The sequence below is a fragment of the Adiantum capillus-veneris genome, chromosome 2, assembly GCF_014529385.1.
Source record: "Adiantum capillus-veneris isolate H3 chromosome 2, ASM1452938v2, whole genome shotgun sequence".
Classification (NCBI taxonomy): Eukaryota; Viridiplantae; Streptophyta; class Polypodiopsida; order Polypodiales; family Pteridaceae; genus Adiantum; species Adiantum capillus-veneris.
In genome coordinates, this window is record NC_140932.1 from 167,623,944 (window position 1) to 167,633,138 (window position 9,195).

The 9,195-nt window shown below is 39.7% G+C and overlaps 1 pseudogene; it reads right to left on the bottom strand.

Moving 5' to 3' along the window:
- Positions 1 to 6,836: 6,836 nt before the first annotated feature.
- Positions 6,837 to 8,297, bottom strand: LOC147464020 (uncharacterized; annotated as a pseudogene).
- Positions 8,298 to 9,195: the final 898 nt, after the last annotated feature.

Here is a 9,195-nt window from a genome sequence, read left to right on the forward strand (position 1 = left end):
ATCGTGGTTAACTTGAAAGATCCACAAGCACCCAAATCGAGCCATGACCTCTATTGGTGATTGATAGACCGAAAAGTAAACTCAGCGAGATACTGCACATGGAGTGCAAAATGCTTCATAAGCCACTAATGTTATGAATATGCATGCTGCTCAAAGAGCCTTTGCTAAACACTAGGGCCCATAACACCTAGTGTGCATGCGTTTAGCAAAAAACAAATCCGAACCTGTATATCCATGATCATCCTTACCAATACTTATGGCGAATGTGATGTGCGTAGCACACAGTAAAGAGGAATGTAAATAGTTCTGGAAAGAAACTAAATACTTTCAGTGGCAATCATTTTCAAGCCTTGCTGAAATGTTTGAACCATAATAAAAGATGAAACATTAATCTCTTCTAGGAACAAAGAATGAAACTTTTTCTTTAATAACTCAGAGCCTTGCCATATGTATAACAACCATCTATAATGTTGTTTAGTAGTACTTGTACCTAAACAAGTCATTCTAAGTATCCGACAATTTCTAGCCACCAAAATTGCTCCTGATACGTTGTGCTGAAATGGTCTAGAAAACAGATGTGAGCAGCACCTAGGGACCTTGTCATGACACATATTTGAAATAGTGGGCGCCAGTGTTAGTCCCAGAGACTCATATTCGCCACATGTGGAATATGTCTCAACTAAGGATGGTTGAAAAAAGAACATCCTACAAGTACAAGATGTACTTGTGTGTGGAGGTAACTGCAAACACTCTACAACGGGAGTGAGAGGGACCCTAATTAGCCTTGCTCCACACTGGCTAAACCGAACTCCTTGAGTCCCTAGACCATGTTGTATCCCATGTGACAACTTGTGCCAAATCGAATCCGACAAGTGGGTTCATAACACCATAATGTACATTGGACACTACGGCCTAAAATACTTGTTCCATCATGCCCTTGCCACAAGTGGTTTTGTTTCATACTTGGCATCTCATGCATATCATGGTTGAGCAAGAAGCAACCTATTGTGGCCACTTCCAATTGTGAGGTTGAGTACAGGGCAGTCTTCACAGCTATAGTTGAGTGTGTATGGCTCAGACGCCTTATGGTTGATTTGGGTGTTGGATATGACACTACCAACACTATCAACACTGATAGTCAGAGCCCATTGGCAGTTGCAAGGAACCTAGTTTTTCATGCTCGCACAAAGCACATTGAGGTGCATTAACACTATGTCAAGGAGAGGCTCTTAGCAGGAGAGATCATCTTGGCTTATGTGCCAACACAGGACAACCTTGTAGATCTTTTCACAAAGGCATTGTCTGGTGAGAAGTTCAAAGCTTTTTGCAAAGCTTTGGGCTTACTCTTCTTTGTGGACTGATCATGTCCTCATGTATGGAACTTCCCTTTACTCTATGTGCCAACTCTCGTTCATCGCATCACTCCAGGGGGAGTTTTTTACCATCATATACATGTGGTAGTGATGTGTGTGAACACACTTAGGACCGGCGGGGCATTTTTTCCCTCACTAGGAGGTTTTTTCCCCCGTGCATTGTATATATGCCCATCACTCTAGGGCTAACTTATCTTTCCATTTCACATTAAGTAATGTACTCTCTGTTGTGTGCTTTGAGCTTCCTTGGTCTTCTCCAAGCTCTGTGTGTTTTCTTGCAACCCTAATTCCAACATAACGGCTAGTTTATTATGCATTGGTATATAAACAATTTAAAGTAATGATAATTCAATGTTTTCTCTAATTAATCTTAATCTCTTTTGATCTTTTTGTTCACCTTCCTCTTAAGACTTGTTCTTTAATGCTTCTTAATGGAGAGCTAAACTATCATTTTCATAATGCTTAATTAATTATATATATGAATCTTCCTTAATGGAGAAGCTTTATCCTTTGCAATTTACATCACAAGATGTGATGATAGAAGTAGGAGATATAAAATTGCATGTGCCTCTTGAAAGGACATTAAATCACTTGGGTTGATGTACCTATGTGTTAGATGAGCAGCTTCATGTAAATACAAAGTTAATGCAAGCTACGAAAAGCACCCTACAGGTTCGCTCGCAACAACTCCCATTGCAATAATAGATAGTCCTCCGAGCAAGTAAGAGGACCAAAAGGAGATTGTCAATATGAGTAGTTCTGCCCAAGGTTTGCTTTCTAATAGCTTCAAAAGGAGTGCTTGGCAAAAAAAAATCCAAACTAAGAAAACGGGTACGTTAACAAAGCTTTTAATGCAAATACAAGCGGTGGAGTAGGTTCTAAAGATTCCAAGAGCATGCAATGGAGACCTTTGTTATGAAATTTCCTCCTACCTTGGGGAAGGTGCACCATATGGATGCAATGGAGCATAAGTATGATCCTCAATTTGTGGTCAAATCCTCAAACATCCAATATAGTTTTCCTTGGATTGGTACGTCTCAGCCCTTGTCTGGGATCTTTGAAGTGCACATATGAACAATGTACCTGCTTGGTTAATTGCCAATACAAGCCATTTCAATGCCACCTACAAAAGCCCCCCTTACCTGGGCAATGTGTGAGATAATAATAAGATAAAGCCTTACATGCCTCTTTTGTAGGCAATTGCTTTTTGTATTGCATCATGTGAGTGTGTAGTGTACTATGTCATGATAAGCGGATGAGACAACCACCTAACTCATGACTCATCGTGGCACACTATACATGATGTGTGTAGCGGTGCAGCCAAGACACTGACGATAGCACCAAAATGATGTACAAAGGATTTTGACCATTGACCCACACACAGAAGCCAAGAAGGTGTTGAGACCCTTGGTGCAAGATAATTGGTATTGTATTTTTTCATTATCTTGTTTGAATGCAAAATTAAAGTATTGTTTATATTTAGTCCCAACACTCTGACCTTGATAGGTTTTGAAGGTCAACGTTCGTTGCACAGAGGGTAATGGTAAAGATTCTTTTGATATTGATGCACTCCTCAAACTAAAGGGAGTCTGCACATATGATTTTTTTCCACGGAAGTAGGTTTCCTGGTCAGGGAACGGAAGGAGAGAAATGTTTTGTCTTCAAAATATCCACAAGTAGGTCCAACATCCAGTGTGGACCTTGTGAACTGAATGAGACAAGGTATGGACGGCAATATTCAATGCACGTGGATTCAATTTCAATCACACCATACGCGTTAACGATTGGGTCACCATGGCTTGTCATGTCCTATGATCCAAGGTATGTGGGCAGCCTTGCAACAATTTTAGGTCACACATGACACATCATCTAACTATTTGTTTGTAGCATGTAGGACCTTCTCACTATTGCAACTTGTGAAATGAAGGAGGAAGATGTGGAGTCTCAAAGTTTGTTTTTGGAGTGCCTCAATGAGGTAATGAATATCACATGGGTGTGAAAGAGCTAACTTCTTTGGATTCATGGCAGACAAATCTCAAGAAAATTGGAATGCAATCTGAATTGTCTTCAATGGGGGTGATAAGAAATAATGTGATGACCAAACGAGAGTGTTCTTGGCCTTTTCCATTGGAAGCAAAACTTGAATCAACATACAAGAAAGTATGTGGTGCAAGTCTCTCAACACGTACACAAAGAAATGTGTTGAAAAGTGGAGATAGGCGCGTGCTATAGTAAAGGCTTGTATATGCCAATGGTGGCAGAATGGTCACTATGTAGACTGCAACATACATGGATTCATGGCTCAGCTGGTGGAAAATCTTATTGCAAATTGGGGTGGCATTATGACAAGTGTAGAGAGAAGCTCTGATGGACCAAACACTCCATGCACAAACCTCGTGGTGGAGAGCAAGCATGGTAGCTGGCTTGCAGAGGAGGATTTTTAAAGACCCATCTCCTTGTGTAATGCATGTACAACCAACCTAGAAAATTCTATTCTATAGAGCACGAAGGCCATTTTGTACAGCCATGGAAAACACATTGGGAAGGGTCCATCGATACAAAAGCTCACCAAACTCCATGGAAGTCAACCCAATCAAGTAAGAAGGATAGTGAACAAAGCTACTTCAGGCACTCCAATGTACAAAGCAAGCACTCCACTGACAAGGGATAAGGAGATGTCACGGCGAAAGCGAAGACCCAATAAAGTTATTAATGTGGAGGATGAATCATCACACAAGCCAAGTACAACTTTGTTAGCAAAGATAGTAAGAAGTGTGGGAGGGCCTGTAAGATTGACTTTGTGTAGGAAAGCATGTCACAAACCCCAAAATGTATGACAGATTTAGGTGGAAAGTCTATAATGGAACACAGGTAAATGAGGCTATTGGGAAAGTCTGAGGTCTCTTTTTGGCCTTCTAACGTTTAGAGAGAGAGTGCTGTAAGCCAATGAGGGGAGGGCTTCTGTTACGGAATCTTCTTTTGAATTGCATTTGCTTTCTTAAAATGAATTTTCTTTGAGGCTAAATATGAGGTAACTTTTAAATACATGTTCCTTTTACCTCAAAAAGGTCTCTTTCACGGGCCCAAAAGATTTTGAATCTTCTTGAAGTCTTCTTTCTCCCTCCTTTTCCCACCCCTCTTTGTCTCACTTCCCTCTCCCTCCTCTTCTTCCTGTCCTCAATTCACCTTCATCTGCTCTCCATCTTATTCTCCTCTAGCAATGGATTCCACCCAATCCAAACACCCTAGCACATCCATTGAATCCATCACAACTTATGCCACATTAGATGAGCACAATCATTGGATTCCAATATCTATATCCAAAGTAGTTGGATTATGATGCAGCAGAGGAGAAGAAAAGTCTCATCCAAAAACCCATTTTAGCCATGCTAGAAAGGGAGAGTGAAGGACTTTCGACTAGTTGGAGCCAAGAAAACAGTGAAAGAGATTTTGGTGCAGCACGTTTACATGCACAAGGAGCTTCCTCTACAACCCGAAAGCTCAAATCTTCCTCTACAAAGAGCTAACTCTAAGTATTTCACACTTCACTTCTTGTTTGTTGTTCTCTACATGATTGTGGTTTGTGGCTCTACACTATGCTTGTCTTATGTACTTACTTTGTGGTTTGTGTTTCTCTACTATGCTATTACAGACCTATATCCTCAAGCTTAGAGGAATGGCAACCAGTGGAGTGTGTCATAGATATTTTAGATGTCTAGCATGCGTCCATTAGTGAAGAGCTTTACAGAGGTTGAACACATGATGGCTCTCTTGACAGAAAGAGGGATATCCTTTATGATCATTTCCCCTCAAAATCTATGAGGGGGATTGGGGCACTGTTACCAAGGTTTCACTACCTAGTTTCAGAAGTGGAGAATGGCCATTGCAAAGCTCTATAACAAGTGAAAGCTATAGGTGCAAGATCTTCTCTGAGATCCAAAAATGTCTGAAGGCCAACATTGCAAGCAAGCTAAGCAGAGTTTCAATGTTTATGCCCATCATTGTCTTTGCAAAGCTTGATGTGAAAGTCTCTAGAACAATGACATGAGTCAAGTGCTTAGAAAAAGTGAAGATATGTTAGAATTTGTGGATGAGGGTTGGAGTCAAAAAACAGTGGATGGGGTTCTTTTCAAAGTGCAATCTGGATCCATTACCTGTAAATACATGATCCATACCCAAAACTTTATTATTTCTCCCTTTTATAGTTGATGGCATCATGTGGGGGGGGCTTGGTTCCTTTAGATCAAAACATGATTGATTTCAATGAGAATCCCATTCAGGACATTGATGTGTGGATGCACAATGAACACTTGGCAACATTGAAGATTAGGACCAAGTGCTCATTGCACCAAGTGAGGTAGGACTTACACAATGAGGAGATAGATTTACCCTCAACTTTTTCTTTTCAGACAGCAGGAAGGAAGGTATGTAAATAATAGTGTCCTTTTTTTGGAGAAATTTTTGTGTGACTTATTCTTACTTTTTCTATGTGATTGCAGGTCTTGAGGAGAATTGAGAAGAATATTTTATGCCAGGATGTGCTAGAAGGGATAGTACATCTTCTTCCAAGCTAAAGCTAAGCCTATGCAAATTGTATCAAACTTGCATTTTTCACAGATGCTAGTTGTCACTTCTTGTAGCAGACTGACATTTTGTACATTTCCATATCAAAATGACAAATGACATTTTGGTTCAAAAGCCTTGTTTAATGTTAATGTCTTGTTTAATTTATTTATTTTTATTGTTCAGATGTCTAGTTTGATGTAATCAGTATTGTTTTTAGTTCTTCAATAAAGAGGAGAGCCCAGTTTAGATTTATCACCTTTTCTTTCTGTGAGCAATAGGTGAAGAGATATGGGTAGGGATTCTGCCTCCTCCTCCTCCTCATTTCCTGTGGGCAAGAAGAAGAGAAAATTCCATGGACAGAAGGAATAGAGGGAATAGCTGGAAGAAATGGAAGACCCTAAGCCACTCTTCATTATCTTCACATACTTGAAAGGGATCCCACCATAATTGGCAGATTTCTTAGGCCCCTCTGGGGTAGGGTTGGAGGATGGCATGGATTATGGATTGAGCCTTGACATGTTGTTGTCAGCACAGTTGGGACTATGAAAAACATGCACAGACAAATGCAAGGGCTGCCACAGTTGCAACAAAAACGGAAAGACTGTATTGGGAGCTTCATGAGAAATGGAGCAAGTGAAAATTGAAAACTCTCAAGGAGAGAATTTGTATACTTTTCTCATTGCAAGAAAATGTGAGTATGTAATATGTCTCTTTACAAAGGTTCTCTCAAGTAGAGAGTATGTAATTTTCTCAAGTAGATGTTCTCAATTATGTAATCTATGTATTTACAAAATTTGCTTTGTAGAACACTTTTGGGGTTCTAGGACTCTTTCTTGCGCTAGCTTCCTCTATTTTTTCTCTATTTTGGGGTGTTTTGGGCTCTACCTCTTCAAATGTCTACTTCTTTTGCTCCTCTTTGGCATGTGTTGTTTTAATATGGTGGTCTTTCTGGGTGCACCATGCTTCTTTGGAACCTCCTTCTTTGGCCTCTCTTCCTTTGGAACCTCCTTGGGCTTCTCTGCCTTGGGCCTCTCTTCCTTTGTCTTCTCTTCCTTTAAAACCTCCTTTGGATTCTTGTCGTGGGCTTCTTTTCCTTTGCTTCTCCTACTTGGGCCTCGTCTCCTTTGGCTTATCTTCCTTGCTCTTTTTTGTGTATCCTACTTTCCTTGTGTGGTGCTTGGCCTCTTCCTTTGGCTTCTCTGGCCCATTGGAGGTTTGGGTGCTTCTTTGACTAGTGGTATCTGGACACTAACTATATATTTAATTAGATTTTCCCTTACCCACCAAACATGGTTGTCAATGTAGCAATTCCTATTGATCTAGCAAAGAAAAATTAGTGTGTTACCTTACCCTAATAGCAATAGCTATTTATATGGTCAAATTCTTACCCTAATAGTCGGTTGTGGATTGCAATAGGTGTAGTCAATCACTATCACTCTCCATCCACATGAGAAAGACTCCTCCTGCAAAAGTGGCTACACAAACAAAATAGGAAAAATAAATACACAATCTAATTTGAAGATTTGCATGTCATCCAATAGCTTTTGTAATAGGAATAGGACATTGCTCAATTGCCTCTACCAACCTTGAGGCATCCCTATTTAGAAATATCCAAATCATTTATTACAAAATAACTAAAAATGGGAGCACTGGCTAAAGTATTGGATAGTTACACTTACAGCCTAACCATTCCATGATGGCCCAGATGAGAGTTCAATATGAAACATGTTTTATCACTAATATCAGTTGCTATAAGACTTCAGTGAGAGCTGTGGCAAGACAACTCCAGTGATGACTGTGTTAAGGTCTCAAAGGAGAAAATGAGACAATAACATAGGATTACAATAGAACATACCTCTCATGGTAGGAGCAGAGAAGCAATTCACAAGTCTCAAAATCTATGTTGGTGAGCCATATCCTTATGTCAGAATCAAATCTCAAATAGTGAGAGATGGTTGGGTCAACCATGTCCACTTTTTTATGGGCATTTAGCTTGAAGTCATGCATCATTACTCTACAAAGAAATTCAAAGAACACTTATTAGTTATAACCAATCTTAAAAAGCCATATAGAATGTTGATGATTAGGCTAACCTCAAGGATGCAATAATAATACAATCATTGATCTCTCTCTACCAGTCTTTAAGGATATTAACAGACGCAGCATCTAGGGTAATATAATTTGTTCTTTGAAGAAGTCGCCCTCTAAGAAAGCGGCCACCAAGAAGCCTGTGGGATTGACAGCTCTCAGCATTCAAGGAAGTTGAGCTTCAATCTCCCTAAGGTCCTTTGTTTCTATCTCCTCTTTGTCAACTTTGGGATCCTGAACATCCTCCTCTGTGATCTCCTCAATCACCATTTTAGGCTCTTTTTCTTTTCTTGATGGAGGTATGTTGAGAATATTGAAGGTCTTTTCATCTTGTAGAGGTATTGGCTCAAGAATTTTGTTGAATTTGTATCTTAATCTCCTGAAGATAATCATATCTTTGTCCATAAGTGTTACCTTGTGAGAGTGGGTTGCACATATGTATGCATCTTGGAAGAGCTCAATTAAAAGTCTTCAACAGCTTCCTCTATGCATGCCAAAGCATCCCTTGTCCATCTCATTTCAATCTTAAATTTATCTGTTACTTGCCTACAGAGCCTTTGAAAAGGAAGCCTTGGCACTGCAAGTTTAAGATCCTTCTGTGCTTTCCTTATCTCTCTTAAGCATCTAACTTTCTAAGAGAATCTCCTTGTCTTTTCAGGTGGGAGTTTCATATCAATGGCATGTTGCTTGGGAGATGCAGCTCCCTTATCTCCTTGTGAGCTTTCACCTGTGTCTGCTAGTTTACTATCAGCTAGTGTTCTATTCACATCTCTTGGCTTGACTTTTCTCTGGGAACTTTCCTTGTAGTTTTTTCTTCATCCTTGCCATATCTATAGACCTTGAAGGAGAATATAAAAACACATTCAAAAAAAGTTATCAAAGTGTTCCTAACAAAAAATACAAAGAAATACCTCTATTTCATCCAACAATATATCACTTATCTTTATTACTCAAAAGGAGACACTCTCCATACACATTAATGACTGTGTTGTCCCTGTGCAAAAACAGTGTAGCCAGACATCTGTCCGGCTACATTGTTTTTGCACAGCGACGACACCATCAAAAGACACTAACTAAAACTTCTTTGTTGGTTCAATAAATTAAGGTAGGTCTACTAAATTAAATAGAGTAACCTTGTTTCATTCCACTATATCACATCCTTCGCTAT